The sequence below is a fragment of the Sarcophilus harrisii genome, chromosome 3, assembly GCF_902635505.1.
Source record: "Sarcophilus harrisii chromosome 3, mSarHar1.11, whole genome shotgun sequence".
NCBI classification, from domain to species: domain Eukaryota; kingdom Metazoa; phylum Chordata; class Mammalia; order Dasyuromorphia; family Dasyuridae; genus Sarcophilus; species Sarcophilus harrisii.
The window spans coordinates 90,205,321-90,225,487 of NC_045428.1; positions in this window are offsets into that span (position 1 = coordinate 90,205,321).

The window sequence follows — 20,167 nt, forward strand, 5'->3', positions numbered from 1 at the left end:
CTCCATGAAAACCATTATGAAAAAAAGAGCCTAGACACTATTTTTCAGGAAATCATCAAAGAGAACTGCCCTGTTGTCATAGAATCAGAGGATAAAATAGCCATTGAAAGAATTCACTGAATAGCTCCTGAAAGAGACCCCAAAATTAAAACTCCAAGGAATATTATGGCTAAATTTCAGAATTATCACACCAAGGAAAAAAATATTACAAGCAGCCAGAAAAAAAAAAAAAAAAAAAAAAAAAAAAAAAAAAAAAAAAACCAATTCAAATACTGAGGAGCCACAATAAGCATGATCTAGCAGTTTTCACATTAAAGGATCAAAGGGCCTGGAATCTGATATTCCAAAAGGCAAAAGAATTTGGAATGCAGCCAACCATAAACTATCCTGCTTAACTGAGCATTTTTTTTCCAGAGAAGAAGATGGGTATTGAATGAAACAGGTAAATTCCATGTATTCCTGATGAAAAGACCAGAGCTAAACAAAAAATTTGACCTCCCAAATATAGAACTCAAGATAAGCATAAAAAGGTAAAAATAACTTTTTGAGAACTGTATTTCTGTTTTGGGTATACATAGAGAATGCATGTATAATTTAATTTTACTGTCATAATATAAAAAAGGAACTAGAGGTAGAAAAGGGATTGTACCAGAAAAAGGGGAAAGTTCATATAAAATGAGGGAAATTACATTTCATGAAAAGGCAAAGGAAACCTATTACATTTGAGGAAAAGAAGGGAGGAAAAGAGAAAAGTATAATCTGGGGATAATAACATGGCAGGAAATACAGAATTAGTCATTTTAACCATAAATGTGAATGGGGTGAAATCTCCCTAAAGGGAAAACAGCAGATTGGATTAAAAGGCAGAATTCCACAATATATTGTTTACAAAAGACGTATTTAAAGCACAGTGATACACACAGAGTAAAGGGAAAAGGCTGGTGCAGAATCTATTATGCTTCAGATGAAGTAAAAAAAGGAGTGGCCATCCTGATCTCAGAACAAGAAAAAGCAAAAATTGCTCTAATTAAAAATGATAAGGAAGCTATATCTTGCTAATGGGTACCATAGATAATGAAGCAATATCAATCCTAAATATATGCACTAATTGGTATAGCATGGTAATTCTTAAGGGAGAAGTTAAGAGAGCTGCAAGAAGAAATAGACAGCAAAACTATAATAGTAGGAGATCTCAACCTTGCTTTCTTAGAACTAGACAAATGAAACCACAAAATAAATAAAAAAGAAGTTAAAGAGGTAAATAGAATACTAGAAAAATTAGGTATGATAGATCTTTCAGAAAATTGAATGAAGACAGAAAGGAGCACACTTTCTTCTCTGAATTGTTAGTCTTAAAAATGAAAAGGGAGAACTTTCCAGCACTGAAGTGGAAATTAGAGCAATAATTAGGCATTACTTTGCCCAATTTTTATGCCAATGATGGAGGAATACCTACAAAAATATAGATTGCCCAGATTAACAGAGGAGGAAATAAATTTGCTTAAATAGTCCTATTTCAGAAAAAGAAATAGAACAAGCTATTAATCAACTACCTAAGAAAAAATCCCCAGAACCAGATGGATTTACATGTGAATTCTACCAAACATTTAAAGAACAATTAACTCCAATACTATATAAATTATTTGAACAAATAATTGACTTCCACAAAATTCCTTGTGTGACACAGACATGGTACAGATACTTAAACCAGATATGAGGAAAACAAAGAAATAAAATTATAGACCAATCTCCTAATGAATATTGATGCAAAAATTTTTAATAGGTTAAAGAAAGAGGTTATAGAAAATCATCCCCAGGATAATACACCATTGCCAAGTAGGATTTATACCAGGAATGCAGGGCTGGTTCAAGTAGGAAAACTATTAGCATAATTGACTATATCAGTTCCAAAATTAACAAAAAAAAACATATGATTATCTCAATAGATGCAGAAAAAGCTTTTGATAAAATCCAACACCCATCCCTATTAAAAATAATAGATAGTATAGGAATAAATGGACTTTTCCTTAAAATAGTCAGTAGCATCTATTTAAAACCATCAATAACATCATATGCAACGGGTATAATAAGCTGGAACCATCCCCAGTAATATGGGAAGTGAACAAGGTTGCCAATTGTCATGATTAGTATTCAATATTTTATTAGAAATGTTAACTTTGTCAAAAAGAGAAGGAAAAGATATCAAAGGAATTAGAGTAGGTAATGAGGAAACCAAATTATCACTTTTTGCAGACAATATGATGGTATACTTAGAGAAATCCCAGAGAATCAACTAAAACTCTATTAGAAATAATCTACAACTTTAGCAAAGTTGCAGGATACAAAATATATCCTCATAAATCATCAGCATTTTTATACATCACTAACAAAATCCAACAGCAAGAGATACAAAGAGAAATTCCATTTAAAATAACCATTGATAGTATAAAATATTTGGGAATCTATCTGCCAAGGGAAAGTCAGGAACTATATGAGCAAAACTACAAAACACTTTCCACACAAATAAAGTCATATCTAAACAATTGGAAAGATATCAAATGCTCTTGGATAGGTCATGCAAATGTACTAAAGATGACAATACTACCCAAACTAATCTTTTTATTTAGTGCTATTCCAATCAAACTCCCAAGAAACTATTTTACTGATCTAGAAAAAAAAATAATAACATTCATCTGAAAGAACAAAAGGTCAAGAATTTCAAAGGAATTAATGAAAAAAAAAAATCAAATGAAGGTGGCCTAGATGTACCAGATATAAAACTATATTATAAAGCAGCAGTCATTAAAACCATTTGGTACTGGCTAAGAAATAGATCAGCAGAATAGATTAGGTTCACAGAACAAAATAGTCAATAACTATAGCAATCTAGTGTTTGACAAACAAAAACCCTAGCTTTTGGGATAAAAATCCACTATTTGACAAAAACTGCTAGGAAAATTGGAAACTAATATGGCAGAAACTAAACATTGACCCACACTTAACGCTGTACACCAAGATAAGATCAAAATGGGTTCCTGCTCTGGGCATAAAGAATGATATTATAAATAAATTCAAAGAACATAGGATAGCTCTCAAACCTGTGAAGGAGGAAGGAATTTTTGAGCAAAGAAGAACTAGAGATCATTATTGATCATAGAATAAATAATTTTGATTGTATTAAGTTAAAAAAATTGTACAGACAAAACTGATGCAGACAAGATTTGAAGGAAAGCAATAAACTGTGAAACAATTTTACATTCAAAGGTTCTGATAAAGACCTCATTTCCAAAATATATAGAGAGAAATGACTCAAATTTATAAGAAATCAAGTCATTCTCCAATTGATAAATGGTCAAAGGATATGGACAGACAATTTTCAGATGAAGAAATCGGAACTATTTCTAGTCATATGTAAAGGTGCTCCAAATCACTATTGTTTAAAGAAATGCAAATTAAGACAACTCTGAGATACCACTACATACTTCTCAGATTGTCTAAGATGACAGGAAAAAATAATGACGAATGTTGGAGGAGATGTGGGAAAACTGGGACATTGATGCATTGTTGGTGGAGTTGGGAATGGATCCAACTGTTCTGGAGGGCAATTTGGAACTATGCTCAAAAAGCTATCAAACTGTGCATACTCTTGATCCAGCAGTGTTTTTACTGGGCTTATATCCCAAAGAGATCTTAAAGGAAGGAAAGGGACCCACATGTGCAAAAGTGTTTGTGGCAGCCCTTTTTGCAGTGGCAAGAAACTGGAAACTAAATGGATGCCCATCAATTGGAGAATGGCTGAATAAATTATGGTATATGAATGTTATAGAATATTATTATTCTGTAAGAAACGATCAGTAGGATGATTTCAGAGAGGCCTGGAGAGACTTACATGAATTGATAATAAGTGCAATGATCATTATACACAGCAACAATATATGAAGATCAATTCTGATGCACATGGCTCTCTCTCATTTAAAATGTGAGAAAACTTAAGTTCAGTAAGGGTTGAATTATTTGCCTATGGTCACTTAGATATTAAACAACAGACCAAGATTCACAAAAAAGGTCTCCTCTCTTCAGAGCTAATGTTCTTTTCATCATAACACCCTGTTTTCCACATATAAATCAATTATAAAATAATATAAACGTTTATTGGAAATCTGATATACATTTTCTTGTGTTCTATACTAATTCTGCTTCTAATAAATAGGTCTAAACCTATGTAACTTATGTTCACTAGATTTGTTTATAAGGAACTATTTGCAGTCTTATAATAAGAAAAGCTTCTCACAATTGATATATTAGATAAGGTAAAACATCTGTTAGGTTTTAAAGTCTACAAAGTGATTACCACATAATATTGCCTTTGATTCTTACAACAGCTCTGTGAAACAACTCTCTTATAATTACTCTTTTACAAAAGAGGAAACTAAATCCAAGAGAATTTGAGTGTCTTTACCAAGATCAAGCAGAATATGCTTCTGAATTCAAATCCAGATATAGATAAGAATAAATGGGACCAATAACGGTCACAAAAATCACTTGCTGACTTTTATTCTTTCACTATTAAGAAAAGCAAATATTTTTCAAGTATTATATGTGATATACTTTTCATCGCACTTTCACAGGAATTATACTCTTGTACTGCTGTTTACAGCACTTTATATTTTTAAGAGTGTTTTCCTTCAAATTATCTCATTGTATCCTCTCATAAAGACTTTTAGTCATCAATGTTCACAACTTGATAATGATTCCTTTTGTGGGAGGAAAAAAAAAAAAACATCAATGAAATTCTACCTCCTTTTACTCTTCCTTAGGCTTGGTGCACTAAATGCCATTCTGGGGAAGGCAACTTCCCAGTGTTAGTGCCTGGGAAATGTTCTTAATATTTTCTTTCTAATTAGTAGTCTTAAATGGGCATCTTCATTAGTCTTATATAGATTAACTCAAGGGAAAAAATCAAATTCTTATTGTCCCCAATTTTTCCCTTCACTACCATTCTGTCTGTCTCTTGTCTCTCATTCTCTGTGCATATATATGTATGTATAGGTGTGTATATATTTAAGTATAAATGTATATATAAAACATATGAATAAAAATGTGTATTTACATATGCATACATATTTGTGTTATATATGTACACACAATTATACATAAATCTAGATAGTGAATATTAGTACATTAAAAAGGCAATTATGATACACACATTTCATATGTTATGTATACACATATATGTGAACATAAGTATAGGTAGAAATATGCATGAATTATATTCAATTTAACAGAAATATATTATTTCTATATAGAGAAAGCTAGCATAATAGCTAATTCAAGGCTTACATCTATTAAAAACCTATTAGAGTTATTCGTTTCTTATCCATGCATGGGCGCACAGTAACAGTCATCAGAGAATAAGTGTGTTGGCCCACAAATCTCCTACATTTTTTCCCTAAAGCCCATAAAGTGCTTTTGATTGTAAAAATGATTTTAACTTTTTTTACTGCAATTCATAAATGTGGCCTTTGGGCCTACTGTTTATGGCAGTTGGAATAGCTCTGTTTGGACCAGCCAGCAAAGGCATAGTCTTTCTGTAGGTATTGCCACAGCAGCCATAAGCGTCCATCTGGATATTATGCTTGTTTCCACATTTTCCTACAGCAGTGGGCTCTGAGATTGATATCTAAAAATGTACATTTTAGTGTAGTGGTACCACAGAAATAAATACCAATTTATTCATTAGCACTTCCAGCTACAACACATTTTAAAGCCACATTTTATGTTTATGGTTTTAAGGCTTTCCATAAATTCTTTAATGCCTATCTCATATACATTTGAAGCAATTTGTTTTATGTCTTCTGCTTTAGAGACTACCTTATGGTGATTGTGACATTCAACATTAATTTAAATACACTTTTATTTAAAATAAATTATGAATAAAACACATCAAATATCAATCTTTTTAATAGTTATCTTGCTCATGTTTCTATCCTAAATCTAAGAATATATTTACACATGCAAAATAAAATATACAACTAAAGTAATTTTCAAGATTATTTCAAAAACCATATCAAAAAAAAGTTGTTATTTTGCTTTCATTAGATGCACTTAAGGAGCAGTAGTTCTATGATCAAGGTAAGACTGTGGCTACTGAAAGGCCATATCAGGAACTTATCCAGAAATTATCATTCCAGGAGGTAGAATTACAATTCCCTTTTAAAAATCATTGCAGCTGCATATATGGTAAAAAAAAATCAGATAGATTTCAGTCTGAAGCTTAATATTCAAAATATGGGTGAATAGAAATGATGATGGTAAACTAATTAGGGAATAAAGATCAATGGATGGGTTAGGAATATCTGAAATACTTTATAAGATTGCTTCGAGGATCAAATAATATAACATATTGTGTTTTTCCAAACATAATGCACCATGTAAATACATTTTGTAAGCTGACGAGAACTATCCAGGCAGGCTGAAAATCAGTTTGGCTGGCTTTAAGTACCCCCAAATAATCATTCACCAAAAGAACCACAGCCTAGAATGAGGAAGAAAGAGGGGGTAGGTGATAGAATTATGATAGTATGTGGCTTCTATCGTTAACAAGAAAAAAATGCCTTTTTGGAGAATGGAATGTGATGGCAGGACTATGTTGCGAAGGTCCAGAATGAAGCAAACATTTTTCATCCTTCTTTCAAACTTATTTCATAGTCATATTAAATTAGTTTCCAACTCTCATGAATTCTTTCTCCATAAATCTCCTTATATTCCCTTCTCTTTATTCTCTTACTTATGACCCAAGCCAGTTCATCAATTTTCAGTGAAACTGATACAATATGTTCCCAGTTGGTTTTCCAGTTTCCAGTTTTTTTTCCTAATCCATTATTTGTTCAACCACCAGAATACTTTTCCTAAATCAAAAATCTAACTATATCTCTGCTCTGGCCCCTAGTCTCAGTGATAACTTTCTGCCAGTAGTAGAAAATAAAAAATTGTGTAGCACTGAAGGACTGTAACCAACTGCTTCTTCCTACTTAAAATTCAAATTTTATTTTATATGACTCCCTTTCTCATATCTTTGTTCCAATTAACCTAAATTGTTATACTCCAGTGTAAATGATATATACAGGTTAAACATGTACAGTCACATTAAATACATTTACATATTAGTCATTCTGTAAAAGAAGAATCAGAACAAAAGGAGGAAAACCACAAGAAAGAAAGTAAAAATAATAAAGTGAAAATAGTATGCTTCAATTTGCATTTAGATGCCATAGTTCTTTCTCCGGATATAGTCATCAGTTTTCATCATGAGTCCCTTGGAACTGCATTGCTGAGAAGATCTAAGTGTATCATAGTTGATCAATATATAATGTTGCTGTTCCTATGTACTGTGTACTGACTCTGCTCACTTCATTCAGCATCAATGAATAAAAGTTCAGTTTTTTCTGAATTCTACCTGCTCATCATTTCTTATAGAATAATATTATTCCATTACAATCACCTACCACAGCTTGTTCAGTCATTCCCTAATCGATGGGCATCCAAAAGGCTTCCAGTTTTTTGCCACCACAAAAAACCCTGCTATAACTATTTTGTACATGTGTGTTCTTTTTCTTATTTGATAATCTCTTTGGGATATTGACTTAATAGTGATATTGCTGGATCAAAGATAATGTAAATTTTATAGCTCTTTGGGTGTAGTTCCATATTTATGTCATAAAAGAAATTTGGTAGTACTCCTCCAATTTTTCTAAATAGTTTATATAGTATTTGAATTGATTGTTCTTTAAATGTTTGGGAGAATTCACTTGTAAATCCATCTGACCCTTGATATTTTTTTAAATAAGTTCATTGATGGCTTCTTCATTTTCTTTTCCTAAAACAGGGTTATTTAAGTATTTTATGCCTTCTTGTGTTAATCCCTGGATAGTTTATATTTTTTAATAAAAAAATTCACTTAGATTGTCAGATTTATTGGCAAACATTTGAGCAAAATAACTTCAAATTATTGTTTAATTTTCTTTTCATTATTGGTGAGGTCACTTTTTTTAGTTTTGATACTGGGAATTCTAGCTTTTTTCAATTGCATGAACAATATTTTCATATCATTTATTTCACTCATGTAAACATTTAGAGTTAGAAAAATTTCTCTAATAACTGCTTCAACTTCATCCCATAAGTTTTGGTATGTTGTCTCATTATTATAGTTCTCTGATAAAAGAGTAAGGTTCAATCAGTGCTCACCCCCTCTCTTGCCCTCTAATATAATAGGTCTTTTGTCCCTCTTCATGTGTTATAATTTATCCTATTCTGTCTTCCCTATTCTTCTTTTTCTAATGCAATTCTTTTTTTCACTCTTTACCTTTTTATATTATTATGTGAAATTCAATGTAGACAGTTATCAAACATTATAAACAAATGAGCAAAACATGCAGAACAAAGAATACATTGTACACAATGACAGCAAGAATATGTGATGATCAACTTTGAAGAACAAAGTTCTTTCTTTTTCTTATTTTTTTCTCAATGATTAAGTGATCCTAAGCAATCCCAATTGACTATAGGTAGAAAATTTCATCTGTACCCAGAAAAAGAACTAAAGAGACTTAAAGTAAATCAACATACGCTATGTTCACTTCTTTTTCTGTTTTTTTTTTTTCTCCTTTGGTTTTTTCCCTTTTGCTCTGCTTTTCTCTCCCAACAGGATTCATAAAGCAATGTGTTTTTTTTAAATAAATGAATTTATTAAAAGGGGAAAAAGTCATAAGTATCATTTTCTGGTATAGGGATATAAAATTTACTTTTATTGAATAACATTTTTTCTTTCCTGTTTACCTTTTTATCCTCTTGAATCATATTTGAAGATCAAATTTTCTGTTCAGTTCTGTACAAATTATTTTTATTCACAAACTCTATATTCCACTCAAATTAACCTGCTTGATATTCCCTGCATTCCTTCTTCTACCTCTGTACCTTTGCATAGTAGACCCTTTACATCTGGCTTCCTAATCACAAATGTAAATTCCTGAACAAATGTGCCTTTTATATTTACCTATCTGTATTCATGTTTTTGTTCCCTGAAATATCCTTAAATCTCCTTAAGAGTTTCATTTTTTGCTTTTGTATAATTTATAGTACATTGTATAAGTATAAGCTACAAAGGGAAAGATGTAGGGAAACTAGGTTTTGAGGGGCTTTTAATAACAATATTTTTGTATTTGATTCTAGAGGTGATAGCCACTGGAGTGGGTGTGTGTGAGACATGGTCACATTTATACTTTAGGAAAATCACTTTGGTGGCTTAATGGAAGATGCAGTAGAATAGGGAGAAACTTGTGGTAGCTATTATATAATAATAATACCAAATAATAACTTATTGTAATACTCCAAGCCTGGAGAGATGCAGTCTTGTGTCAGGGTGATAGTCATGTCAGCAGAAAGAAAAAGATACAGTAGAGAGATATTGAAAAAATGAAAATGACAGACTTTGGCAACAGGTTGAATATGGAGGTTAGAGAGAAAGAAATTGGGGATGACCTCTTACTTTATGTTTGAGGCAAATGTCAGTTTACTGAAAACATTGTGTAAGGAAACAACAGAATATATTTAAGAATTGGTGTACAGATGGGCTCCTTGAAGAAATGATGGAGAAAACAGCAGACTTTTATTATATACTTTATCCAGTCTAGATCTCCTACTCTGAGATATTTATAGAACTACTGAACTTTCCTAACATTCTTCCCTACAGACTCCCCCTCTCCCAGAACCCCCAGTAGATTGTTTCCCCCTTGCAGGCATGCTAGAAAGCTATGCATTCCAATTTCTGAAATAGATCTCCTTTTTCAACTTGCTTAATAATTTATCAATGATACCAGGAGGTGTGATCAAATTTTTCCAACTATTGGAAAAAGTTTATTATTTAAATCATTTCAATTTATATAATGGCCCATATTTATTCTGTTTTTATATTTATTAACTTATTAAAACATATTTTGAATTAATTAAGGTGTCAGAACTAAAACAGGGTTGGAGGTAGTTTCAACCATACTCATAAATAGGTAAGTTCCCATCAACCACAGTGATTTGGATTGAATTTCACTTCTCCTGCATCATTTGAAAGCAAGATACTTTCAAATAACAACACACCCTTTTCCCCAGACTTTTATGGAAAGATGTTTTTGGAAACAAACCAGGTAAAAGAATATCTGCCAAATATATGGGTGGATGGAGCATTTAAACCTGTTCTAAATTGCCTTATCTTTATATGTATAGTTTCTTTGAGAGAGGAGAATATTTAAAAATTAGGCAACTCTATACCAGGGATGGAGTAAGTAAGGTCTAAAGAAGATCAAACTGAACTATGTCCAAATGCAGCTTTTTTAGGTCAGTTTTCCAAATGACTGGCTCTCAGAAACAGGTGGAACAGAGAGTATTTCCCTTCCACTATTGACTTTAATTAATCCCAAGCATTATTTCTGGAACATCTCACAACCAATCCCATTAGTCAAGGGCATGATATTGAAGCTGATAGCAGGGGAAAATATCTTGCCTTGAGATAAAAGAAAAGGACAGTTTGCTAGCACCAAGGGTGTTATAGCCCTTGTATACTTGGCTTGCATAATGGATAAAGTTCTGGACTTGGAATCAGGAAGATCTGAGTTTTATTCAAAAACTGTGATCCTATATAATTTAGCTTATTTAAACTAAATCTCTCTGCAGAGCTGGTGTGAGGATCAAATGAAAATATATAAATGTAAAGCACTTCCCAAACCTTAAAATTCTACCAAAATAATGGGTATTTTCCATTATTATTTGTAGTAATAGTAATAGAAGGAAGAAGAAAGTGTAGTAGCAGCAACAGCTGCAGCACTAACAGTAGCACTCCAATATTTATAAAATGTTCCTCAAACAACTATGTGTTGTGATTCATTGATTCCTCATTGATCTTAACTCCAGAGGTTACAGACTTAAATTATTTAGTACTATTGTCTCCATACTTCCAATGATTCAGCCAGTCTTATGACCATCAAGAAGCAGTGTTGAAGATCATATCCTACTGGTCCTTCAAGATTTTCTTAATCACCAATCATATCAGTTAAAGCTGAAATCACTGAGAGCACATTCTTCAGGCTTTTACAGGATTGATGGCAAAGTCCAATTCTGCATACCTCTTTTGTAAAGAATAGTTTTATCAATGAATTATAGGGGTGGCCCATAGCTGAAATCTGTTGCTTCACCCAAAAAGTAAGAACTAGTGCCTATAGGTTGTGGCAGACCTTGGGAGTCTGGTCATAAATCTAGCATCCCAAGCACATGTAGTCTAATAATTTTACCCCCTCCTAACTAAAATAAGCACTCATCTTTCTGAGACCAAGGATGATCATTATCCCCATTTTAGCTATCCATACTAAAGAAACAAGTCTCTTCAAAATATTTAATTAATTCATATAGTCTATTTTTTAAGTTCATTTTAATTCATGAAAATTTATTTGGTCTAAAATTAGTTTCAAATACCCCTACTTATTCTATGGTTTCTTTTAATTATATTTCAGACTCCTAGATATTTTTGACCATGCTAACTTTCATGTCATTCATCTATTATTAAAACAAAAATGAATGACATGTAATCATGAAGGATAAAACTTTGAACACAGCTAATTCTTTTTATCTGAACTCCTCCTTTATTGGTCCTATATCTATCCTTTATTCATATCAACTCTCAAGGAAAATCAAAACATATCAGCACATGAAGGAAAAAGAAAATATGACAGAAATCCAAACCCTCAATTTATTGCCTCGGTTTCTTTATGTGGGAAAAAAGCTAGACAAACTGGCTAATGGAATACTAGATACTCCAAAACTAAAAGATTCAGAATATTCACAAAGGGATAGAAATATTCACCATATTCACAAAATGATAGAAATAATGCACTCATTCTCATCCTGCTTTTTGATAAACAGGGCCACAGGCTGTTTTAGATAATTGTTCTTCTATCAGCTGGACTCTATTTTCCTTATTCTCTTCTCAGCCCGTCATGTTGAAACACATTGTAGTTCACACTATGGTCACACACCTTCATCTGCAGCCAAACAAACTTTCCCACATTGTAAGAGGATCGTGAGAGGGACTTCTCTAATTCATACCTTTCATTTCTACCACTGCCACCCTATCAATAGGAAAGTGACTGCTTTCCCTACTAATCTTACCCTGCTGCTAACACACAGGAGAGGGACTGGAGTTAATTTGCTTTTTTCACTTCCCAACACTTCATAGCAACTGACTTAAAACAAAGATTTTCTTTTTGTCTTCTTTTCTTTCCCTTCCAGAGTGTAAAAAAGAAATTGTATTTGTGAAAATAAAACACAAGAGGCTATAAGCATTTCCTCCATTCCAAACATTTTCTAAGATTGAAATTTTATAGCTAGGATCTGCCTCACTGATCTGGTACGTTAGAGAACCCCCAGAAATGCAGTATGGTAAAGGCATTAATAAATTCTATGTAGACCAAGAACTACCCTAATTATGTGGAAAATGGTATCATATGTTTGATCTACAAGGAAACAACTTCTATCTGAAAAGACTGGGACTTAACCTTGGCAGATAATGGCTTCCTTAAGATTCAACTTTATTTCCAATGTAATTTCCCCCTATATACTACAACACTTCTTTCACTATTAACTCTTGAATCAAAAAGTTCCCTTTGAAAGTAATTGGGAGTTTGGTATATGATTTTACCTTCTGAAGTTGATTTGTGATAATTAATATAATCATTTTAGAATGTTTGGTTTTCTTTTTATTGTCTTTTAAAAGAACACAAATTAAATGGGGGAAGGGGACTGAAAGGCAATTTAAAGCTAGGTAAAGGGGGAGTGGTAACAAGAAAGGTTAGAAATTTTTCAAACAAAATTTGATTTCAGGTCATTTGTCGGCTCCTGGGCTTCATGGTAATTTGTTCATCCTCCTTTCATTAAATTGCAATTACTTCTGCTATCTCTGGCTTCATCCCTTTGGCTGGATCCAGTATTAATTAGGCCTTAGGATCATTGTAGAAATGAAGAATTCTCTACTGGACAATGTTCTGCCAGAGTCAAGAGGTAAGAAAAAGGATGTTAATAGTAAAGTTAAGAAATATCATTTAATTTTGTTTAATGTTGGAATTATAGAAGTCATTAACTTCTGTTTTTATTATTTTAATCTCTTACATACACATACACACATATCTTTTCTGTTCAAATTTGGACACAAAAAGTGATAAAATACAACTTCTGCCAAAGCATTTTTTAATTAAAGCTTTTTATTTTTTTAAAATATATGCATGGATAATCTTCAGCATTCACCCTTATAAAACCTGTGTTCCAAATATTTCCCTCCCTTCCTTCCACTCCTTCCCTAGACAGCAAGTAATCCCTTATATGTTACACATGTGCAATTCTTCTATACATGTTTCTACAAATATCATGCTGCACAAGAAAAATTAGATCAAAAAGGAAAAAAAAAATGAGAGAAAAAAGCAACCAAAAGACAAGAAGAGTGAAAATACTATATGTTGTGATCCACCCTCAGTTCCCCCAGTCCTCTCTCGGGTGTAGATGTCTCTCTCCATCACAAGACTATTGGTACTGGATTGAATCATCTCATTGTTGAAGACATCCATGTCCATCAGAATTGATCATCACATAATCTTGATGTTGCAGTGTATAATGATTTCCTGGTTCTGCTCATTTCACTCAGCATCAGCTCATGTAAGTCTCTCCAGGTCTTTCTGAAATCATTCTGCTGGTCGTTTCTTATAGAACAATAATATTCCATAACATTCATATACCACAACTTATTCAGCCAGTCTCCAACTGATGGGCATTCACTCAGTTTCCAGTTTCTACACACTACAAAAAGGGCTGCCACAAACATTTTTGCACATGTGGGTCCCTTTCCCTCCTTTAAGATCTCTTCTTTGGGATATAAATCTAGTAGAAATACTGCTGGATCAAATGTTATGCCGAGTTTGATATCCCTTTAGGGATAGTTCCAGATTGCTCTCCAGAATGGTTGAATCACTTCACAACTCCACCAACAATGTATTAGTGTCCCTGTTTTCCCACATCCCCTCCAACATTTATCATTATCTTTTTCTGTCATCTTAGCCAATCTGAGAGATGTATAGTGGTATCTCTAAATTATACTTTTCTCTTTCTTTTTCCCTTTTCCCTCCTTCCCAGTATTTTACTTATGAGCACTACTTGCCTCAAGCAGTCCTCCCCCTTTAGAGACACACTCCCCTTCTTATACCCCCCCCAGTATTTCTGTTTTCCTTTCTGTTGGCGTACCCCTTCCCTTTTCTCTTTCCCCTCCCATTTCTCAATAAGGTGAGAGAAGTTTCTCTGTGGAACCAAATATGTCTAATATTCTCTCTGAGCCAAATCTGTTAAGAGTAAGATTCACACAATGTTCATCCCTCTCCTTTCCTTTCCTCAATTATAATAGGTTTTCTTTGCCTCTTTATGAGATGTAATTTCCCCCATTTTACCTCCACTTTTCCATTTTTCCAGTACAATACCCTTTCCATCTCTAGTTTCATTTTTTGTATTATAAACAGTAAAATCAAATTATACATGCACTCTATATATACCCATAACAGAGATGTAGTTTTCAAGAGTTCTTTTTACTTTTTTATGCTTCTCTTGAGTTCTATATTTGAAGATCATTTTTTTTTTGCTTATCACTGATCTTTTTATCATAAATAAATGAAATTTACCTGTTTTATTGAATGTCCATCTTCTTCCCTGAAAGGAAATGTTCAGTTTACTGTGGTAATTTATTCTTGGCTGCATTCCAAGTTTCTTTGCTTTCTGAAATATCAGATTTCAGGACTTTCAGTCTTTTAAGGCGGTGCTGCTAGGTCCAAAGTAATCCTTATTATGCCTTCTCATTATTTCAATTGTTTCTTTCTGGCTGCTTGCGATATTTTTTCTTAGTTCTGAAATTTAGCCACAATTCTGATCACAATTCTGATTCTAGAATATCAGGGACATTCTCTTTGATGATTTCCTGATAAATAATGAATGTCTAAGCTCTTTTTTTCATTGTGGTTTTCAGGAAATCCAAAAATCCTTAGATTGTTTTCCCTAGATCTATTGTCCAGGTCTATTTTCCCAAGTAGGTATTTCACATTTTTTCTATTTTTTTCATTTTTGGGTTTTGCTTGACATTCTTGATGTCTCATTGAGTCATTCATTTTCATTTGTTCAGTTCTGATTTTTAATAAATTATTTTCTTCATTTACTTTTTACTTTTTTTTTATTTGTCCAATTGAATTTTTTAGTGAGTTTTGTTCTATGGATTTTTTTTCCATTTCACAAATTCTGTTTTTCAGGGATTTGTTTTCTTTTTCCATTTTGTCAAATCTATTTTAAGGAGTTATATACTTTTTTTCCCATTTCACTAAGTCTATTTTGTAGTGAATTTTCTTCAGATAATTCTTTTGTTTCATTTTCCAAACCCTCTTGCAAAATTTTCCTTTCCTTTCCCTATTTTTCTTCTATCTCTCTTTTAAAATCCTTTTTATGTTCTTCTAAGAAAGCCTTATGTGATAGGGGTCAGGTCATATTGTCTTTTGGGGCTTCATCTGGAGACAATCTGCCTTTCGTTTCCTCAGGGTTTGAAATCTGTTCTTCTCTTTTACCATAAAAGCTGTCTATGGTCAGAGTTCTCTTTACTTTTTACTTGTTTTTTTTTTTTTTTTTTTAAATGTTAAACGTCTGCTTTTAGGGCAAGGGAGGTTTTCCAAGTGGCTACAGCTTTGCTGAGTCAGTACTGATTCACTCCTGTTCTTAGGTAGGTGAGGTCCCATGAAATTTTGGCATTTCAGGGTTCACTAGTTATCTTTTGTATTTTTGTTGGATGTTTTATAACTTCTCTGCTGATCTGCTGGCTCGCAACCAGTGCAGAGAGGCTAACACTGTTGTAGATTCCTCCCCGTAGATTGTCTGCCTCATGGAGATCCCACTGCCTGAGGTCTGTGCTGCCTGACCTGGTGTTTGTGCTCAGCCTGCCTGCACTTGGCCTGCCTCCTTCCATGCCCAATTAAAACAGACCTTTTCTGGCAATCTTCTAAATTATCTTCTGCTGGTAATTTTTACACTCCCAATATTGGTGGGTTCAGCCAGTCCAGAGCTAATTCAGAGACTGGATTTGGTAATTAGTGTGAGGGTCATGGGAAGAAGTTAGAAAGAGATGCGTGTCTTCTCTGCCATCTTGGCTCCTTCCCCACCTCTACTATTATCTCATGTAGTACTTTGTTCTGATCAAACCAGAGCAAAAAATATCAGTATCAAAAAAAAAAAAAAAGAGAGAGATTAAGAAACAACATTATTTAGAAGAGTTAAAAGAGAAGAATCTTCTATTTATTAAGAGTAATCCATATGTTATATATATATTGCTAGAGAAGTAACAGTCTAATAATTAATAAATGTTGTAATGTCTGTGATAAATGTAATAAAGGTGCAGAATAGGGATATATACCAATAGGCATCCTTCCCTTTCAATCCCAGTTTTTTTTATTCTTATTTTTAGGATACAGAGCTGCAACATATCAAGATATTCAGATTTGTAAGAAACAGATATCACTTTCATTTAGGTCTTCTCTCAAGTTAACTTTTAAGCTATCTCAGGAATAAAATGTAGGAGTTGTAAAATCCCTAGGGAGTGGAGAGCAAAAAATAACCATGTTCTGCTACTTAAAATTTTCAAGGCTATGTGAAACCTTTTGCTTCTTCAATCAATAATAGTTTTAATTAATAATGTTTTTTTTCTCTAAATTTCAATGGAAATGAAATTCATATATGAGAAAATAAGGAGAACAACTTAACAAAGTCTTAAGTTTTATTGTTTGCCTTTACTCTTGACTATGTATTATTTTATAATTCCCATTTTTATATTGCTTAGGAGTGTACCTACATCTAAAATTTATCTATGGAATTTCTCCACATAGAATTATTTCCTCACTCAATTATTTCTTCTTCCCCGGACTCTCAATCGTTGTTCTGATTTATTCTTCCTGCTTTCAACACTACAGCAGTAGCAGCAATTGCATCCAATCTGTATAACTCTAAATCGCTTATTAAATCTATATAAATTTATCTTCACAACATCTGGTATAGTGTTATAATTTCCAATTGGGAGATTGTTAATTTGTGAAAGCCATGCAAGAATTTTCTATCAAAGCTAAAAAGAAATTATTTCCAATTATCCTGCTTGAGTACACTTCTTTGAGAGATAGCAATCAGAGATCTCTTCTTCCTGACAATAACCAATAGGTAATGATCTTGGATATTAGGGAGCTATCATTAATGAATATTATAACCCGAAATAGTATTAAATGTGCAACTATTCTTCATGCTTCTTTTCTGGTTTTCTCCTATTATGACTGATACCAAAACTAATTCTGGGAGCTTCCCAAAAAAGAATTACATTTTTTTTTCTCAACCCTAATCACAAATAAAGCACAATGAAAAGAAGGTTGAATTTGGCACTGGAAAAAATATATTCCAATTCTGCCTATGCAATTGTCAACCAGACCAGGACCAGCCTTTAATCTGTGGGTGGATGGAGCCAAACAAAAAAGCTTAGAGACAGAAGAATGAGGAATCAAATAGAAGTTTAATTTTAGAGTAAAGAAAAGGCATGCAAGTACAGTCCTTTTGAGGAGGAGGATTTATATTATGGATCAGAGTTTTTAAGTTTTAAAAACTACAAAAGGCAGGATACACTACACCTTCATTCTTAGGTCTTAAGTAAACAATTCCCATGGTGAACCTACACATGCAGGGATTTTTGAGACAATACAAACATTCTTGGATCCTGGGAGAATAGTTTTCACATTACTAGAATTGTTGATCCTTGTGATTGTTCAGTAGGATGCAGAACCTGAATTATTGTGGTGGGTATAAAAAGCAGCACTTGGTTCAGTTTATTTAACAGTTACAGGCAAAAGAATTATTCAAAATGTCAAAAGATATGACTATTTTCTTTCTGCTGCAGTTATGTTGGCTGCAATTATGTATAATGCATATGTGTACCATATACATGTTCAATAACAATTTATGAAGAGCCTAGTATCTATGTACTAGGCATTATGAGCTAAATACAAATCCATTAGTACCTCATACTTTTTAGGTGATATTCTTAATGAAATCCTGGGTCTCTGTTACTTTTTTTTCTCCCCTACAAGGGGGACATAGGGATCTCTGATGATGATGATATTAATTTCTACAGCTGGTATAAAGTTTTAAGGTTTGCAAAATACTTTATAAGTATTATCTTATTTTATCTTTACAGTATTCTTAGAGTGTAAGTCCTAATGTAATCATCATTTTAAAGATAATTTGTCCAGGCACACACAACTAATAAATATCTGAGCCTGGATTTGAATATAGGTCTTTCTGGCTCTAGATTCAGCACTCCATCAGCTGCAGATGTCATCCACAGACTTCATGCTCCATTGACTTCTGTTAACCCAGGGTCTTTTTTCATATTCCTTGTTTCATATTCCTCAGCTTTGCTGAGGAGGCTTTGAGTCCCTTTGACCCATTGCCTTACAGATTAATTATTTAACTTTCTTTTTAAATTTCAGACTGTAAACAGCTATACTCAATCAGCTTTCTGGAATAGCCTTTGCTTTAGATTTTATTTTTAAAATTAAGCTCCTCTTTAATGCTAAATTTTGATTCAATTCAAACACTGAGCTATGATTGGGAAATTGTTTTTAATTCCTGGCATAATGCTTATTTTCAATCTGTATGTGTCACAGATATAACTTGAAGGCTGGTCCTCCTGAAAACAAAGCTTCTATCCTCTGTCTAATACCTAAGGCTGCTGCAAATCTGAACTAAAAAGCAAGAAAAAGATCACATACCATCTCTAACAATCTATCAATCTAACTCTGAATTCTTAAGTAGACTAGTGGAAGAAGTAGTAAGGAGTTTTTACAAATGATCTTTCAAGCACTGCCCTCCATAGTCTTTAATAAATTTTCTTACCAGTGCTTAGGTCTCTGCAAATCAATATGAGAGTTCCACTTAAAACTATGAAGGGAAGTTTGTAAAGTTGTGGTCAAATCAACTGGGAAGTGAAACTAGAAAGCAACTGGGTAAAATGACAATTTGCCTGAAATCCTTCCATTAATAACAATTTACCTTTGTCTTACTTTATTCAGCAATGAAGATATTTTAGTATATCACCCTTCACTAAAATAGTGGTGGGAAAGTCCAGAGTACATTTGAAAGTCCTATAGCACCTTTGCTATAAGAAAAATTACATTGAAAAGATCATTCACTTCCTTAAAAATCAATAGAGAAGAAGTCTACAAAAGGCCTCCAAGATGGTTGGTTTTTATCTTGTTTTTAAAAGCTTGTTAATGATATTAGCTCCCCAGAAGGAAATTCAACAGAACATTATTTTCATTACTACCACTAATAATACTGCCATTAAAATTATTTTCTATTAGGCTGAAATCCACAAGTAATGGCTGCCCTTATAATCTTGCATGCAAGTAGTAATAATCTATTCCAATACCATTTTTCTACATTTAGAATATGAGAATTTGGAAGTTTATTTAAGTTGCTTCATTACCCTGACTATTTCAAACAGTTGCTATTAACTATCCTAATCATTTCTTTATACTATGGTTGAAAGAAAAGAGCTATAATTCTTTTCTCAATTATTAATCAATTTCAGTATTCACTTACTAATAGGGAGTGCTTAATAAACTACTGTTCCTCTCTCATTGACATTTTCCCCTTTCAAAGAGTTGATGGATGAATGAGAATCAAGTGACAGACCACTGATGAGCAAAGAACTTCTAATCATGTCATTTTAAAATGAGGGTAATTTATGCAATAGGATAATAATTTCTTTATAGTTGGGCACATTCTGAACAATGATTAGAGGATATGATTCCAGGAATTGAAAAAATCCTTAAAATGAGAAAGCAAACTTATTAGAAAAATTATTCATGTTACATCCTTTGCCTCTATGTCTGATCATAAGGATAATGAGACTTTCATTTTGGTAACACAAAGGCTTGGTATGGTATCTGGGCTGGGATTTTTGATATCAGGTTCAGTAGAAACTGAATTGTCAGACAATGGGTTAACTGTAGTTTAGGTTTTA